The sequence below is a fragment of the Lactuca virosa genome, chromosome 7 (assembly GCF_052849685.1).
Source record: "Lactuca virosa cultivar CGN04683 chromosome 7, Lactuca_virosa_CGN04683_v6, whole genome shotgun sequence".
Taxonomy (NCBI): domain Eukaryota; kingdom Viridiplantae; phylum Streptophyta; class Magnoliopsida; order Asterales; family Asteraceae; genus Lactuca; species Lactuca virosa.
The window spans coordinates 166418498-166437730 of NC_136432.1; the positions used below are offsets into that span (position 1 = coordinate 166418498).

A 19233-nucleotide genomic window follows, 5' to 3' on the forward strand; every position below is an offset into this window, starting at 1 on the left:
CTAATCAAGAATAAAACCTGAGGTTCTTCACTAGCACACGACTTGAGGTTTATAACCTATCGTGTTGACATATTCTGTGCCCATTCCAGTTAAAGTTGGCTTTGCATAGGAGTTCTGAAAGTTCTCAATTGGTTGCATAACAACTTGGAAGCAATGGCAGGCCCTGTACTGCCAGGTGGCAAGAAGTTAAGATTGCATAAGTTCAGTCCATATGAGTTTGGATTTGTCATTATCCTTGTCTTGTGACTATGGTTTTGACGATTCACATGGATAAGAACACATACACCATAAAATCTAAGGGTCATAAGGTTTCTCTCCGATTCATGAAAATGATGGTGAGGAAACACTTCCACCAAGTAGATTTGAAGCAGATGGCAAAAGGTCTAAACAATTAAGACTATGATTACGACATCTCTTTTCATAGTTCTGAAATTGCTTAGACACACATGCTTGCTATCTAAGGAAAGGTGTATGATTTTGATAAAGTTTTATCAAAGCATCTCGTATCAGAAATCTGAACTTTGGTAAGAAAGTCAATAAAGTATTGATTTCTAGAAGTCCAGCTGATTTCTGAGTACATGTCAAAGCTAGTGGGAGCATAAGTGTTATGTTAATAATCATCATGTTAGTGGGAGCATGATAATTATTGTTAGTGTTGCAAGTTAGCAATGTTAATTATAGAAAACAAAAGTTTCAATTCGTGAGGCTGCAGGGATTGAAAAAGTTGTTTTGCTATAATTAAGGGAGAGGATATACTTCATTTCAGTTCTAAAGGCTTAGATTGAGACCTTAATCATCCTTAGTCAAGAATATATATATGAATTTCATGTTGGATTGGTTCAACTTAAGGAAATTCTATATATTGCGTTCTCAAAATTCGATTATGATTACGGCATCCCTCTTCATAGTCAAATTTTGAAAACATGGCAAATAAAAATATTGTAGCAAAAGACTGGTCTAGAATCATGTCTTTATGTGAGACATCATGAATCGTGTACCATTTGCTTTGGGTACAGGATCGATTGCATGTGCTATAATATTTGTCATTTCTTAATTTTTCCAAATGCCCAGAGGCATTAAGAACGGAAAAGGTCTAGAATTGGATATGACTAAAATGATTAAGCAATTGTCGAGGACAATCTGAGGTTTACCAAAGATTGGTTGCTCAGGGACAGTTGGAAGTATAGTGCTAATTTTGGAAGGACCATATTGACATATTCTGAAAAGAGGCATCTCTTATTCAGAAGTGATAGTCAAAATGAGAATATGTAGTTGTCTCCATAGGTGGAAGTTATATGTGTAAGATTAGAAAACTTAATGCAAGAAGCATGTCCAAAGCAATGTACTTTGAATATGAGACTTAGTTTCCATGGAGTTGATCTCCATTGGAATACCTTATAATGACTGTTGACAAGTCTTTGGGACTTTGTACATATTCATTACAGGAGGGTTAGTGCATATAAGTTTAAAATCTAAACAGATTTTGATAAATGATAGGAATTTGAAATTCTCACATTTTTCGATAAGGATTTGGGAGTGTGAAATTAGAATCATTGAAATTATGTTCAATTGGTTTATTTCACAAAGTAAGGATCATAGACAAATATAGAGTGCATACTTGGTGTATGGCAAAGCTATTGTTTAAGAAAAACATAGTGTACATGCTTGGAGCATGGGACAACTAGTGTTTTTAATTCAAGTATAAAGTTGATAAAACCGAAACAATGAATAATGAGTAATCAGTATGGTGATAAATAAAAGTGTTTATTTATATTCATAGGGTTTGATACCATATTGGATTCATTTATTCTTGTGTTTCACTTTGCATGTTTTGACTTCCAGAATAACTAAGTCGCTCTTCCTGAATGATTAAGTTATTCAAACCATCCACAGTCAGTCATATGTTAGAAGTAGATACGAATCAAGACTGTCATGAGTTGGTTTGTAGAGGTCCAAGTTGGTGGACAAAGTGGTGCTACAACACTCATGAGTGCTCATAAGTTCTAAGTATTGGATTCAACCCACGCTCATTTGAATCACTACATGGATTTTATCACGAGTGATCATGAGACGATAATATCTTATATTCTTAAAACCTAGAGATATGAGTTGTTACTATGAGTTGGTTATACATTGATTGCACGAAAACGCATTGGTAACTCGATGTTATAAAACGTGCCTTTGTGTATGATTCAACAAGTAGTAGAACAAGCCATATGTGTCGAAGTTTATCCATTCCTTTTACCTTCGGGATAAAAGCGATATCTGTGGGCCCCTCGATGATTTAGCGATGACACATGTGAGTGCTTGGCCAAGCCAGGACTGATTTGATTTGTTCAATCAGTCAGTCATCATAAATCGAAAATCGGGAAACAACAAATGGACAGAGAGAATGATTATAATCCATGTCTCAGTCCATATGATATCTAGAATGGAGGAATATATGATCCCTTATCTAATGGACAAGTCATTGACAAGGTCAGAGTTCGACAGCGGCTTTAAGAGCTACGATTGCCAGTTAGGTTTTGAAGTCATACTCAATAATAGTTTTAGACTTATCCAATTGGGAGATTGTTGGATTAATGTCTAAGTCCATAACTATATTTGGTATGTACTTGACCCGACCCGGCATGGTCCATTTGGGTTGCACTTCACCGACACAATTTATATGGATAGTCTTTTGAGAATAGTATATTTATGATTTATATTAATATATTATAAGTTCTAATATATTAATATGGAATCATATTATTTAATTAGTATTGATCAAGAATTAATTTAGAATTAATTAAGTGATCAAAAAGAACTAATTAAATATGGACTCTTATATATATGGAATGGGCCAAGTTCATTTAGGTTGGGCTAAGCTTTCATGGATGGCCCATGGAGCTTTTAACCCATGGATCCTATGTAAATGAAAGGTCATGGGTATTAGGGTTTACATGGATGTAACCCTAATCCTCCATAATATATAAAGGGGTACTTGGCTCACAAAATTGACACAAGTGTGTGAAAATAAGAGTGGGCCGATTTTAGTGTGCATACATATTCTCTCAAGTTCTTCCAAGGTGTTTTGGTAATTTGTGATTCCATTTGAGGCTTCCAAACTATTGGGGCTAAGCTCTTAAAGCTTGAAGACATCAAGCTACATCAAAAGGTATGTCATCTAACTAGAACTTTGTAGTATAGGTGCTTCATAATATGATAGTTAGGATGAAACCTTGGAATAGTTAATATTTGCATGTATAATAGAGAAAACATAGATCCAAGGTTTATAGGGTTGCATGTACACCATAGGAGTGTTAGAATGCTCAAAACCCAACAGGTTTACCCAACAAAAATCGAAGCTGTAATGAAGTGGGAATGTCCAAAGAGTCCCATAGAGATTCGAAGCTTTCTAGGATTAGCCGGATATTACCGACGATTTATCCAAGGCTTTTCTTCGATAGCTGCTCCATTGACAGCGTTGACCCACAAAGGAGCTACATATACGTGGAATGAGAAACACGAAGAGGCATTCGAGAAGCTAAAGAAGAAGTTATGCGAAGCACCGATTCTTTCTCTACCCGATGGAGCTGAAGAGTTCGCGGTGTATAGCGATGCGTCGGGAGTCGGGTTGGGTTGTGTTCTGACCCAAAGAGAAAAGGTGATAGCATATGCCTCTCGAAAATTGAAAGAGCACGAAAAGAACTACCCCACTCATGATTTGGAGTTGGCGGCGGTAGTATTTGCCTTAAAAATATGGAGGCATTACCTCTATGGTACAAAGTGCAAGCTTTTCACTGATCATAAGAGTCTCCAGTATCTCTTTAATCAGAAAGAATTGAACATGAGGCAACGACGCTGGCTAGAATTACTCAAGGACTACGACTGTGACATACTTTACCACCCTGGTAAAGCAAATGTTGTTGGTGATGCTCTCAGTCGGAAAGTCAATCTTGAAAGGAAAAGGCCAAGAGCCTTGAGAATTGAAGTTGTCTCGACAATTGTGGAAAGTATCAAAAAAGCTCAAGAAGAAGCTTTAGAAAAGAATGACCGAAAGGAAGAACGTTTGGGAAAGACGTTGGTATTCGGTACAAACCGTGAAGGACTGAAGGTATTCCAAGATCGGATTTGGGTACCTAACACGGGAGGAATAAGAAATCTTCTGATGGAAGAAGCTCACAAGACCATGTACTCAATTCATCCTGGTAGCACTAAAATGTATAGGGACCTAAAACCCTACTACTGGTGGCTGACGATGAAGCTTGATGTTGCGAAGTATGTGGCTGAGTGTGTAACATGTGCGAGAGTTAAGGCACAACATCAGAAACCATACGGGAGTTTAGAACCTTTACCTATACCCATGGGTAAATGGGAAGACATCACCATGGATTTTGTGACTAAACTACCTAGGACGAAGAGCGGTCACGACATGATTTGGGTAGTCGTGGATCGTTTCACAAAGAGTGCACACTTCATAGCTGCCAACGAAAGGTGGTCTATGGATAAGCTTGCAAATGCTTACGTAAAGGAAATTGTGAGACTTCACGGTGTTCCTCTAATGATTGTATTTGATCGTGATAGTCGTTTCACATCGAGGTTTTGGAGGAGTCTACAAGAGGAACTCGGTACGAAGTTGTGTCTGAGTACAGCTTACCATCCGTAGACTGATGGTCAGAGCGAAAGAACGATTCAAACACTGGAAGATATGTTGAGAGCATGTACCCTAGAATTCCAAGGTAACTGGGATGAGCACTTACCTTTGGTAGAGTTTTCCTACAACAACAGTTTCCACTCGAGCATCAAGATGGCACCCTATCAAGCCTTATATGGACAAAAGTGTCGTACGCCGTCTTGTTGGATTGAGGCTGGAGAAAAGCAGTTTATGGGCCCCGAGATAGTCCATGAGACTGCTGAGAAGCTGAAGGTGATCAGGGAAAGGATGTTAGCAACTCAGGATCGTCAGAAGAGCTATGCTGATAAGAAGAGACGACCAATGACCTTCGAAGTTGGGGATTCGGTTTTGCTTAAGGTCTCACCGTGGAAGGGACTTATAAGATTCGGTAAACGAGGAAATCTAAGTCCAAGGTTTATTGGACCGTTTAAAGTTCTTCAGAAGATTGGGAACCAAGCTTACAAGCTCGAATTACCCAAAGAACTAGATGGTATTCATAACACCTTCCATGTGTGTTATTTGAGGAAGCTCACGGGAGAAGTTCCCGACATAATTCTAATCTCAGAATTAAGAATGGATGAGAACAAGAGGCTGATTGAAGAGCCTGAGGCAATTGTTGACCGTAAGACTAAGAAGTTACGACGCAAGATGGTCGACTTAGTGCTAGTCCGTTGGAAACATTCGAATGGGCCGAATCTCACTTGGGAAACAGAGAGTGACATGATGAGTTGCTATCCGCATCTGTTTGCTGATGCATGATTCCGGGACGGAATCATCCTAATGGGAGAGAATTGTAACGCCCAGATTTCGGGGCTAAGAATTTTTAGACGATGTAATAGTCTAGGTCAACTATTGTAACTCTTTTTGATGTAATAAATATGAAATATTTGAGTATTATGTAAATTATGTGAATTTATATGCTTATTATTTATTTATAAATGTATAATAAATAAGGAATAAAAATAAGCATCAAAATTAAAGTGTGAGATAAACCCGATATCTTTATATAAAGTTATAGTGGCCGAAACAAGGATTCCGGAAATATAAAGAACGCCGAAATCCGAGTTATAACGAAGAAGTTATGACATGTTGAAGTTTCACGACAAAACCGGCACGACGCTGTGTGACGTAAATAGTGAATTTACGATAGATGACTTTTTGGCCTTATTAATCTAAACCAAAGTTGTAGTATACGTTAAACCAGGAGCGTGCATAAAAAGAACGCCCAAATCTGACTTCGTATGAGGAAGTTATGAATTTTCTAAGATTTGACTTAGCAGTGCACAGCCCGAAACTCGAATTTTAGATCGAGCGATTTTTGGCCTACGCGACCTAAATGAGAATTGAATATCTCATTAATAGGAACTCAACGGTAAAAAGACAAGCGAAAACGGAGTCCGTATGTAGAAGTTATGAATTTTACGCGTACATTTAACAGTATAATCTCCTCGTACTGTTAAATTTAAGATCGGTCGAGAATTAGTCGACGAAGTCAAAATGAAAGTTGTAGATCTTACTTTTACCTACGCGTGGACATAAAGAACGTCAAAAACGGAGCTCATATGTGAAAGTTATGGATTTTAGAAGTCAGAAGTGTGCTGTGCGAAAATGGGTGACGTGGTACAATCTTGGCCAATGCTTTCTGCCCAAGTCTTGCCACCAAATTGTGACATGTGGCACCAAGTTCAGCCATATTTCACCCTATAAATAGAACCTCTCCCACCCTCATTTTCTTCACACCTTTCCCATTCTTTCTTTCTCTCACTAGTTTCTCTCTCTAACCCCCCAACCCCCCCCCCCCCCCCCCAAAGCCTAGGGAACCTCCCTAGCACGAGGCGGAAGCCCGGAGCGCCCGACGGCTCCGAAAAGAAGAGCCTTCGGCTCGGAAACGCTGCTCCAAGCGAAGCCCGGTTTTCTATAAAACCCGCTGTAAGTGAGCTACGCATACGCTATTTTTAATATAGCTTTTATTTAATTATAGTAACATTACTAGGACCTTAAAATAATTATTTGGGCTATTATTATGAGTTATATAGAGTGTTATTTAACGCTTATATAGTAGTAATAATAGCTAGACTATTAATTAGTCGCGGTTAACGTTAAAACTAAACCCTATTGGTATTGATACTAGGTTTTGGTCAAGGAAAAATTGTTTTGAGATAACGAAGTGCTGTTCGAGTACCGAGTCACCACCTAATCAAGTGAGTGCATAATCACTTTCATCTTACACATATATATGAAGTATTTTATTTAAATTACGTGCTACGTGTGCATATTATCTGTATACTTGCTATCTATGCTGGTTGAACGATTTTATACATGTTTTAAATGATTTAAACTGTATATGTATTTTATATCTACAAAATGTGTTGGGTAAAACATGGGTAGATGTAATAGTTGCTGTGTGACAAAATAAAATAATGAGAGGTCTCGTTATAGATGTTATTGATGATCCAGTCATCTAGCGGAGTATAGATGACGACCACAGACTATTCTAGACAGTCCAGTGGAACGCTATCAGGCTCGCAACCTGTAGGTGTTTATTTGAACTATGTGCTCACCAGCAGTACTCCATCCCCCACATGGTTGCCTTATTTGACATGAATTGTTGAGGAACCCCCGAAGCATGTGTCGTCACCCCAATGAAAGTCCTTAGACTAGGTCCCTTGTGTTAGACGTTTTAGGGACGTAAAGTGAGGATAACGGGATGGGGTAATCGGGTTTGTTTGGTTGACGAAAATAATAAACTTATTTATTGTGGGTTGAAAACCCTATGTGCTCACCAGACTCCCAAGACTGACCCACTCAGTTTCTTGTATTACAGGAAGTCGCGCATGAGCATAGATGTTTGGATGAGAGATAAGGGATTATAGGCCTGTAAATACGAAATAATGTAGTAAGGCTTATGTTGTACTGTTTATGCTTATGATCTGTATCGAACATGACATCCCGAGTCTTTTAATGAAATACATTTCTATGGAAATGCTTTTGATAAATCTTTATCATATTTTTCTATTGGGACAAATTCCACAACTCTTTTATTTAAAATATTACTCTGATTTTCAAACAAGGATAAACAAAATCGGTCTTTTCTGGCCGTGAAAATGGGGATGTCACATTTTCGGCCACCAAGAACAAGTGTGTGTTCTTGGTGTTCTTGGTGAAAGTTGATGATCTTGAAGATCTAACCAAAAGAGGTGATTTCATGGATGAATCAAGAGATGCTTACAAGGCCAAGAAGGAATAACAAGAAGAATGGATGAATTACTTACAGTTTTTGAAGATCAAGACGAAGATCCTTATGATACTTGAGATAGAATTCAAGTGTTCTTGAGGTGAAGTGTAAGAAATGAAGAAAAGTGAAGGAATATGACACTTAGGGGCATGAGTTCATGACTGGCAAGAGTTTACGGCCGTAAACTCCTTGAGATGGAGTTTATGGCCTGAATGATGTATAGTGAACTCAAGCAGATACTGCCTAACACTCATTCCTTGGATGTATTAGGCTTAGAACTCATTAGAATGACCCTTAACAAGACTAAAAGATAGCAGAAACAAGTCTGACATTTGATTGGATTGATTGACTTTACTGGATTAAAATTTTTGGGTTGTCACACTTACGATGGTCTCTGGTCAAGGAGTTTGAAGACTGTGGTGGCTAGTGAGAGGTTGATGTATGTTTTTTTGTTCAGTGAGTGGGTGTGTTTGTGTTTATATTTATGCCGTGGTATAGGATAGTCATTGGAGACTACAAACGGCGGTCGGGGAAGCATTAGGTCGGTAATTAAGTTGACAACTTAGGGTTTCAGTGAGAGAGTAAGGCAGAGACGGAGAAACAATTTTGGAGAGAGTGTGATAGGGTTTCGAGATGATTTCAAAAATCTAGAATTTAAAATTTGAAATATGATTGAATGGTGAGTGGTGGGTGGTGGCCATCGTTAGTTTACCTTTGGGGAGTTTTGGTGGTAGCAATGATCAACGAATGTGAAGGGTCCGATGGTGTTCTTCTGAAATCGTACCTTGAAACTTGAAGATGTGGAGGCTTTAACTATGTTGGATGTGCATAGACGAAGGCACAAAGATGCAGGGAGCATATAAAATCAGAATATTGAAACTGTGTGGTGGGGGTTAGATGGCCGTGGTGATAACGATGAATTTAAGCGTTTTATAGAGGAAAAAGATTTAAACGAGTCTCCCATATTTTAAGCAATAAATTAGGGAGATGCGATTTGAATTAGTCTTGAAATGAACCATCCTTAGACTTATCTACTTGTTGACCAAATAAGTTTCAATGCATAAGTTTATTGTACATATTACATTATATCATTGTACCTCTTAATTTTCAGGCTTTGACCAAATATGTATATTAAGGTGTGTGTGAATATATATATATACAGAGAGAGAGAGAGTGTGTGTGTGTGTGTGCTTGTGTGTGTGTGTTAGGTTCATGTATAAATCCTATTTATTGTGTGAACGTATGACCAAATCTCATCCATTGATTCAGATAAGGGCTGTAACAGCCCAAATTTTCATAAAATTTTTTAAACTTTTAATTTCATAACATCAACCATAGAAAACACAAAAATACCAATACATGTCCATGTTATTTTGAAATTCATATTACAAAGAGCTAAATGTGAAAACACCGGAGAATGCATGCCTCGTCTTCAAGTCGGGCCCTTACCCTTATCTATAGAAGTACCTGAAACATTCAATAAAACTGTAAGCACAAGCTTAGTGAGTTTCCCAATCACACAAATAATATAATCACATAATGTCATGCTCATACATATACAAATAGATTTCCATGGACTCCCTCCATGGTCTTCAATGGAATGCCATGGGCTACCCCATGGTCTTATATCCTCATGTCATGGGCTCCCCCATGGTCTTGCCAAGTGTCATGGGCTCCCCCAATGGTCTTCACACAAACTCATACATAAATCAAATAACAAACTCTTACACATTCCAATACAAAACATCTCATATCAATTAATGGGTCGGCCTTGGTGCCTTCGACCCATGAGTGTGGTGAGAAGACTCATCTCAATATTTGCACGAAAGCTGACTAGGTCGAGATTCCAATATTTCCTCTACACAACCCTAAAACATAAACAATTTCCTTAATTGCAACTCAAAATGCCCCAAAACCTATAAGGGTCAAACTTGGTCAAAGACCAAGGTCAAAGGTTAAAGTCAACAACCTGAGTTGACCCAACTCGTCGAGTTGTCTCCTCAACTCGCCGAGTTTCCCTATTGTCTGATCAGATCGTGAAAAATCCCATCAACTCGTCGAGTTCACCAATGAACTCGCAGAGTTGGCCAGGAATTCAACCTCTTAATGCATTAAGTTGTTTCCAACGGATCCAAGGGCCCCAAACCTCAAATCACTTCCAAAATGATGTCTAAAAGGGTAAAGTTTCCAGCTTTACCCTCAAGAACCACCCAAAAGGCGTCAAACTCAAACCCTGGGTTCTTTGAAGAAGGTCTTGACCCATTAAGCCCTAAAACTCCCATATCAACTTCCATAACACAGATCTGATGTCCCAAGGTTGAAAAAACACGTAAAGTTTCCAACTTTACGTCCATGCATGCTAGAAGACACTCTAAGGCTCACTGATGACTTAATAAGGGTCTTATTGCATAAATGGGACATAGGGACCAATAAAATTTGCAACTTTAAGCCAAGAGAGATCATGAAGGAGTCAGATCTAGCTTATCAACCCTTGGAATCCTCATCTTCTTGGACAACTCACCCAAAACCCCAAAATCATGCTTAAACTTCAAATAAGGAGATCTAGATGAATACATGACAATGTGACGACTTTATACCTCAGAAATGCTGCCTTTGAAGAAGGGTTTTTGAATCTAAGGTCCTTCCTTCAAGCTAGATGCTTCCCACTTCTAAGCTCCTTTCAAGAATCACCAAAAACAACTCTCTAAGCTCACCACACACAAGCTTGCAAGATGAAACACGAAACTAGGGTTTTCTAGACAGGGTGGCTAGTAAGGAGGCCAACCAAAAGGGTTTAAGTCCTTTATATAGGGTGCAACACCCTAAAATTAGGGTTTCATCTTTAGCCGTCAACTCGTCAAGTTGGGACTCCCCGACTCGTCGAGTTGGACCATTAAAAATCGCAGACACAAAGGTCTCGACACGACGAGTTGGAGCTTCCCAACTCGTCGAGTTCCCATAAAAACCCTAATATATTGAGAAACGAATAATACATGGACCAAGCATTAAAAATCTCCCCCACTTCAACTAGACTTCGTCCTTGAATTCTGCTGATGCAAAAAGGTCCGGATAATGCTTCATCATCTCATCCTCCGGGTCCCAGGTCCGTTCAGAGCCTCTTCGGTGCTGCCATTGCACCTTCACTAACTTCACTTCCTTGTTCTGAAGGGCTTTCGTTTCTCTGTCCAGAATCGTAATGGGCTTTTCTATATAGTTCAGACTCTCATCAATCTGAATATCATCAAGCGATACAACCATCGACTCATCAGCCACACACTTCCGCAACTACAAAACGTGAAATGTATTGTGGATCTGCCCAAGCTCCTCAGGCAAGTCCAACTGATACGCAACCTTGCCCACCCGGGCGATAATCTGAAACGAGCCAATATACCTGGGGCCAGTATCCCAGGTCCATTCGGAGCCTCTTTGGTGCTGCCATTGCACCTTCACTAACTTCACTTCCTTATTATGTAACTAGTTATTATGATCAAATTCCTATTTGTTACCAATTTATGACCTAATATGTAACGATCAAACACAAGTAGACACAAAATTGATATAAAGATAAATTTGGCTATGCACGATAAATCTTTAGAGTTACTTTTCTATGATCAATTCAAGAAACCAAGCACAATTTATGGATCAATTATGCTTTCTAACACAGTTAAAGTTACTAACTTTAATTACCTAGCTCTAGAATTTAATGATCATAAACAACTAGATACCAAATTCATGGAAATGGAATGATCATCTACTACACAAAACTTGTAACAAGGCAATTAAAAACTAGAACTTGAACATGTAAGGATTATGATTTATCAATACTAGAAAAACCAACAATAATTAGTCATAAGATTGAAATCAACACATAGTTCAAAGGGTTCATCATCACCAACGAAAGTAGAAAGGGTTTTAGCCTATAATCATAGTAGAAAGACACATATAATCAAAACAAATAAGACTGGACATGATTAAAGCTAGCAAACTGAAAGATATTATGATGTTTTCTTCTAGATCTCTTCAACAATTAAGTTCCATATGAATTATGACCCTCCAAGGGTTTTCCAACATGTCTCTTTTTTTAAAAGTCGAGAATAACTGAAAGCATCCACTAGGTTTAAAGGTAGAACCGCTATATATATAGTTTCCATAAATTTGCCTCCAACATCTTGGCGAATAGGCTCCACAACATGGCACCCATGAAAAACGTGTATTCCCCCAAGGTGGTTCTCTGATCGCGAATCTTCTCCTCACCACGGCGTGGCTAAAGATCTCCACCCCGTGGGCTTCATAATTCATGGAGTTTTTTTGACTTTGGTTGACTTGGCCCACTTTTTCTTGCTTCCAGCTCTGCATTTTGCTTCCTTTTAATCCTTAACATGTCTTTATTGCTACAAAATAGATTTCAATCATATTAAGTACCTTTTGTCCTAAAATAAGCACAATTTTTGTAGCTAAAAATATTAAGATAATATTAAGATAATGCACAAAATATATTAATAAATATGCACATATCAAAATACCCCACACTTGACTTTTGCTTGCCCCCAAGCAAAACTGATTTTATAATCATCATACTATCACATCAAAACCTTAGCTACCAACATAACACAAGACAATCCATTTTAAGCTTATCCATTACACCGAAACCGCAATGCATGTATTTGTGTCTAATGATTCCTAAGTACTTCCCCAATACTAAATACTCACAATCCTCATAAACACTTCCTCATTTATTTTGAAGAACATTCATTTTATTCATCCCTCCGAACATATTCTCAGGAAATCCTTCTTAACCTCAAGGTAATTTTTGGTTAATCTCCTAAGCATACATATGGAAAAATAACCTAGAAAGGAAAAATTACAACAAATAATTATGTGGCAAATTGCCTTATTCTTCACTTTCTTCAACTCGAGTATTCAATTTTTGGAACTTTGGAACTTTTCTTCATAATATTTCTTGATCTTCATAGCTTTGTAAACTCTTATTTACTCAAACTTTTGCAACTTTTTTTTCTTTTCTATTTTTTTCTATTTTATTTTTTATTTTTTTTCATAACACACTTTTTACACTCAAAACTAAAAACCTAAAAAGAAAAACATATGCATAAGAAAGGGAACTTAACTTCAACCCTTAATTATTAAATGTATTAGTCTAAAGTGCAATGCCTACATAAACTTTCTTGGATACATTGATGGTACACAATGCTAAACGTATTATGTCCCTCAAACTAAACAAGGTTATGTTTTTGTCTCATGATTTCACTAGGAAAGGGAAGCCACAAATACACTAGAACATATATTGGCTCAATTAAACATCGAAGCTCACATCAAATCACCCCACCCAACACTAGCAACCTAAGTCTCAACATAACAATATAACAATTTTTTTAACTAGATTTCAAAATTAGACCATTATTTCAAGTCTTTATAATCTAATTTTTTTTAATCCTAGACATTTTTTTTTATTTTTTCAGTATGCTTACATTCCTATATTCGATGCAATGTCCCCATTGCATGCTTAACACAATTAAAGAACATAGAAGTAAAGAGGTAGAAAATGGAACAAATTCCCCTGGGATAGAAGTGGCAAGGTTGAAATCGAATGTTGTGTGGTTGACATCTCGTGTTATGGTTGGAAAACTGAACCACAATAGGAATAATCTTAAAATGCACGAAGAAAACAGACTCGAAATAGTGGTAAAAAGAACAATCATAAATTGCATTTGAGACTCCCCCCGCCGTGGCAGAGCGTAGCTATGTCGTGGTCTTTGAATAAAGTCAGAAATTGAATCGCAAAAATCTTCATGGCCATGCTGTGGTTTCGTGATGCCATGCCATGGCTGCTGGAATTTCAAAAAAAAATTGCATTATGTCCACTACGATTTAGGTTGAGAAAAGGCAATGTTGGGATGGCATACCCTTCTATTATGATTTTAGATCAATATCTTCAGATATTATGGATATAGAACTCTAAAATTTTCTCAGAAACTCTTCTCTATTCGCAAGTCGTACCCTTCACTTATCAAAATTTATCGTCTTCAAGATTCTTTAAAATTTCTACTGGTTTCTTCATGCAAGCTCATCTACTGCTTTTACCTACTTTAGTATTATGCAAAACGAGATCAAGAACTAGAGCAACACATAATCATTCAGTTAAACAAAAATAAAACTAATAAAGTAAAAATGAAAATCAAAAGAAAATGCAAACTCTATAAGATGTCGGGTTGTATCCCGATAAGCACTTCTTTTTTATGGAGTCGTGAGCTGGATCCTTCCCAATCTACGTTGTTGCGGTTAGGAGTGGGGTCTCCTTTTTCTCCTTCTGTTCCTTCCGCCTTCTTTTGTTAGCCTTAACTCGCCTTATATTCCTTCTTCATGTTTTCCTTTTTTTGTTGGTGATTTCCTCGTGTTTGCGTTTCAACCTTTTTCTTTGTCCATCCATCGTAACCTTCTTTTCCTTTTCTTGGTTTTATTTTATTTCCATTTTCATATTCTCAAACGTAATTTCTTCATAATTTCCCTCCCCCTCCTTTTCACTCAACTCTTTATCGAATTTAGTGTCCATAAGTTCCAGTTTGGGTGTAGAGAATGCGAATACTTCAAATGTCAATGATATTGAAGCTCGAGGTTTTTTGGGCTTAACATCCTTTTGCTTTTGTGGTATCTTCCAAAATTTTATCTCTTCCTCCATCATTTTATGTATTTCTTCTAACTCATTGACTCCTTCTTCATGTTCCTTGTTCTCCATTACCCAATCTAAATCATCTATTTCATTTATAGATTGGTTTTGACTTGCTCGTTGGTTCATCCCAAAAGTTATTTCTTCATTGTCCACTCTAAGTGTAAGCTTCGAGTCATAGATGTCAACAAGGGCTCACACGGTGCTCAAAAATGTTTGATCAAAAATAATGGGAAGGTCCTCATCTTCTTTCATGTCGAGCACAACAAAGTCAACAAGAAAAACGAATTTCTCAACCTTAACTAATAAATCTTCTACAATTTCGCATGGATGGGTAATTGAGTGATTCACCATGTGGATTTTCATTCTAATGCTCTTCAATTTTGGAAACCCAAGCTTCTAGTAAAAGGAATAAGGAATTAGATTAATGCTCACCCCAAAATCAGCTAAAGCATTAATAATAGTGGAATTCCCGAATTCACAAGGTAAAGTCAACCTACCCGGATCTCCCATTTCTGTTGGCAATCCCTCAATGATGGCAGCAGAACATAGTTCGTTAAGCACGATGGCGATGCTTTTTCCAACTCCTTCCGAGTGGTCACTACATCTTTTTCAAAATTTGGAACTTTATCCATGGATTTGAGGAATGGGGCATTGATCAAAAGAGATATCACTTGTTCTATAAACTTTTTCTTCTCTGAATCCAGTGGATTTGTATGGCTCGAGAGGGATAAAGAAGGGAAGCCTGATACGGTTTCAAAGAAGAAGAATTTTCATTCTGCAGTGGCCACGACGTGGCCTCGTGGTCGCCACGTCGTGGGCATTAGGAAAACCACTTTTCTACTTTTGCTTCGTTCTTCATTTCTTCCGGCTGTGGATCGGGTTGTCTTGTAGCTGTATCGTGGATCACAAATGGCACATAATTAACCTATTTTCAGTTTATATTTACACAACGTGAGATTGTGGTTTTGGATCGGGACTTTTAGTTGGTAAGCACACATTTAAGAGTTTGGTCAACTGACCCAATTGAGTTTTAATGATTTTTATCACGGCTTGTTGGTTTCCTATTGTAGCATCAGTCGCGTCATACCTTTTCTCAGAAACGGCAGCAAAGCGTGCAAGCATCGACTCGAACTCAGATTTGTTCTAGGGCGGTGGTTGTTCTTTTTGATAAAAGCCTCGACCCGTTTATCTAAACTTCTCTTCCTTGGCCTTCTTGTATTTTCCATAAGGCAACCATTCCTTCTTAGGCTTTCTCCAGTCGTTCATCATATTTGTCTCCACTCGAGTAACAGACTTGAGCTTTCCGATTCCCATTCTCATCCAACCTACAATCCTTAGTCAAATGCGACCCATTTCAATTATCACAACCCACTTGTATTGCGTGTCTAGATTGATCCATCCTTGTCATCCTCCGGTCCATATTTTCTAGTTTTGCCATCACAACTGCTAAATCCTCCATAGCTCCATTGCCTTTACTTCTTTTAACATCCCCTCGAGGGTTGTGATACTCTCTAGAGTGCTTCACGAATTCTATAATTAACTCTTTGATTGTAGTCAGATCTTTCTTTGTCATTAGTCCTTGAGAATCAAGGAGTTGCCTTGTGGTCACATTCACCCCATCATAAAATATTGAAACCTCTTGTTGCATGTTTAAATCAGGTTCAGGGCTATTCCTAAGCAATCCCTTGTATATCTCCCAAGCTTCGTATAACGACTCGCCATCGTTCTGTTGGAAATTAATAATCTTCTTTTTTAGTTTGGGTATCTTTGAAGGATGGCTTAATTGTTCTATGAATGCTTCACGAAGGTTCTGCCAGGTTCTTATTCTTCTTGGTGCTAATGACTTCAGCCAAATTTTTGTATCTCCATTAAGTGTCACCAGAAGCATCCTTAATAAAGATGCATCTCTTGAAACATTTGGAACATTAATTTGCAATCTCCAGTACTTCATCAATGTGCTTGAAGGCATCTTCATAATCTTTCCCGGAAATGGTATGTCTTTAAGCATTGCGAGAATGTGGCCCTTGAGCTCAACGTTTATAGCAGATGGTATTGCAGATGAAACAAAACCCAAACCATTATCATTACACACTCTACTCTTGTATTCCTCCATCTTCATTGTTGTGACATCCTTCCTCTGAATCATCTTCAGTGTCTAGCTTGTACCCAGTACTATTCTTTCCGGGAGTCTTCTCAAAGCTTTTGGATTTATCCAAGTGAAAAATACTACTTGACTTGTCAACCTTTTTATCTTTCTTTTTATGGAATGCCGATTCTGAATCTTCGAGTGGTGGTATGATAGGAAGATGTGATCCCCTAGTCATATATCGCTGAAATAAAATAGAAAATAAACGCATCAAAACGAACTAAAAATAAACTGAAAACTGTTTGCACAGTGACCATGATGTGGAAGATCGGGCCCACAACGTGGCGGTTAGATACATATAAAAATTTAAACGATGTAGAAAAATAACTCTTTGCAGTTTTTATCCCACAAAAAGGATCGATTAACTAAAAGTAATTAAATTAAAACCAAAATAAGCTCCTCCCCGGAAACAGCGTCAAAAAACTTGATGTGCAATTTATATACGCCTTCTTCGTGTTTTTTCCTTTTTTTGTTGGCACTTTCCTAGTGTTTGTGTTTCAACCCTTTTCTTTGTCCATCCATCATAATCTTATTTTCCTTTTCTTAGTGTTCTTTTATTTCCATTTTCATATTCTCACACGTAAATTCTTCATAATTGCCCTCCCCCTCTTCGTCACTCTACTCTCTATCTAATTTAGTGTCCTTAAGTTCCATTTTAGGTGTAGAGAACGCGAATACTTCAAATTTCATTAGAATTGAAGCTTGAGGTTTTGTGAGCTTAACATCCTTTTACTTTTGTGGTATCTTCCAAACTTTTATCTCTACCTACATCATTTTCTCTATTTTTCTAACTCATTGACTTCTTCTTCATGTTCCTTGCTCTCCGTTACCCAATCTAAATCATTTATTTCATTCATAGATTGGTTTTGACTTGCTCGTTGGTTAATCCCAAAAGTTATTTATTCATTGTCCACTCTAAGTGTAAGCTTAGAGTCATAGATGTCAACAAGGGCTCGCACGGTGCTCAAAAATGGTCAATCAAAAATAATGGGAAGGTCCTCATCTTCTTCATGTCGAGCACAACAAAGTCAACAAGAAAAACAAATTTCCCAACCTTGACTAATAAATCTTCTACAATTTTGCTAGGATGGGTAATTGAGTGATTCACCATGTGGATTGTCATTCTAATTCTCTTCAATTTTGGCAACCCAAGCTTCTTGTAAGAGGAATAAGGAATTAGATTAATGCTCACCCCCAAATCAGCTAAAGCATTTATAATAGTGAAATAGCCGAATTTAAAAGGTAAAGCCAACCTACTCGGATCTCCCATTTTTTATGGTAATCCTTGAATGATGGAAGCAGAACATAGTTCGTTAAGCACGATGGTGGATGCTTTTTCCAACTCCTTCTGATTGGTCATTACATATTTTTTAAATTTTGGAAGTTTATCCATGGATTTGAGGAATGGGGCGTTGATCAAAAGAGATATCACTTGTTCTATAAACTTTTTCTGCTCCGGATCCAATGGGTTTTGCATGGCTCGAGAGGGATAAGGAAGCGGAGGTTGATACGGTTTCAAAGAAGAAGAGTTTTCATTCTACAGTGGCCACGTGGTCACCACGTCGTGGGCGCTAGGCAAACCACTTTTCTGCTTTTGCTTCGTTCTTCGATACTTCCGGCTGTGGATCAGGTTGTCTTGTAGCTATATCGTGGATCACGAATGGCTCATAATTAACCTCTTTTTCAGTTTATATTTACATAACGTGAGATTGTGGTTTTGGATATGTATTTTTAGGTGGTAACTGCACATTTACGACTTTGGTCAATTGACGCAATTGAGTTTTAATGTTTGTTATTGGGGCTTGTTGGTTTCTTATTGTAGCATCATTCGCGTCATACCTTTTCTCAGAAACGGCAGCAAAGTGTGCAAGCATCGACTCGAACTCGGATTTGTTCTAGGGCAGTGGTTGTTCTTTTTGATAAAATCCTCGACCCGTTTGTCTAAACTTCTATTCCGTGGCCTTCTTGTATTTTTCATAAGACAAACATTACTTCTTAGGCTTTCTCCAGTCATTCATCATATTTGTCTCCACTCGAGTAACAGACTTGAGCTTTCCGATTCCCATTCTCATCCAACCTACAATCCTTAGTCAAATGCGGCCCATTTAAATTATCACAACCCACTTGTATTGCGTGTGTAGATTGATCCATCCTTGTCATCCTCCTTTCCATATTTTCTAGTTTTGCGATCACAACTGCTAAATCCTCCATAGCTCCATTGCCTTTACTTCTTGTAACATCCTCTCCAGGGTTGTGATACTCTTTAGAGTGCTTCACGAATTCTATAATTAACTCTTTGATTGTAGCCGGATCTTTCTTCGTCATTGGTCCTTGAGAATCAAGAAGTTGCCTTGTGGTCACATTCACCCCATCAAAAATATAGAAACCTCTTGTTGCATGTTTAAATCAGGTTGAGGGAAATTCCTAAGCAATCCCTTGTATATCTCCCAAGCTTCGTATAAGGACTCGCCATCGTTCTGTTGGAAATTAACAATCTTTTTTTTTAGTTT

General features: G+C 37.9%; 2 non-coding genes across 2 annotated transcripts; both read left to right on the top strand.

Annotated features, from left to right (window-relative positions):
• Nucleotides 1–16229: 16229 nt before the first annotated feature.
• Nucleotides 16230–16336, top strand: LOC145128108 (small nucleolar RNA R71). The gene has a single exon (XR_013716709.1). It is a non-coding gene; the product is annotated as a small nucleolar RNA R71 (small nucleolar RNA).
• A 2790-nt stretch (nucleotides 16337–19126) lies between these two features.
• Nucleotides 19127–19233, top strand: LOC145127979 (small nucleolar RNA R71). The gene has a single exon (XR_013716582.1). It is a non-coding gene; the product is annotated as a small nucleolar RNA R71 (small nucleolar RNA).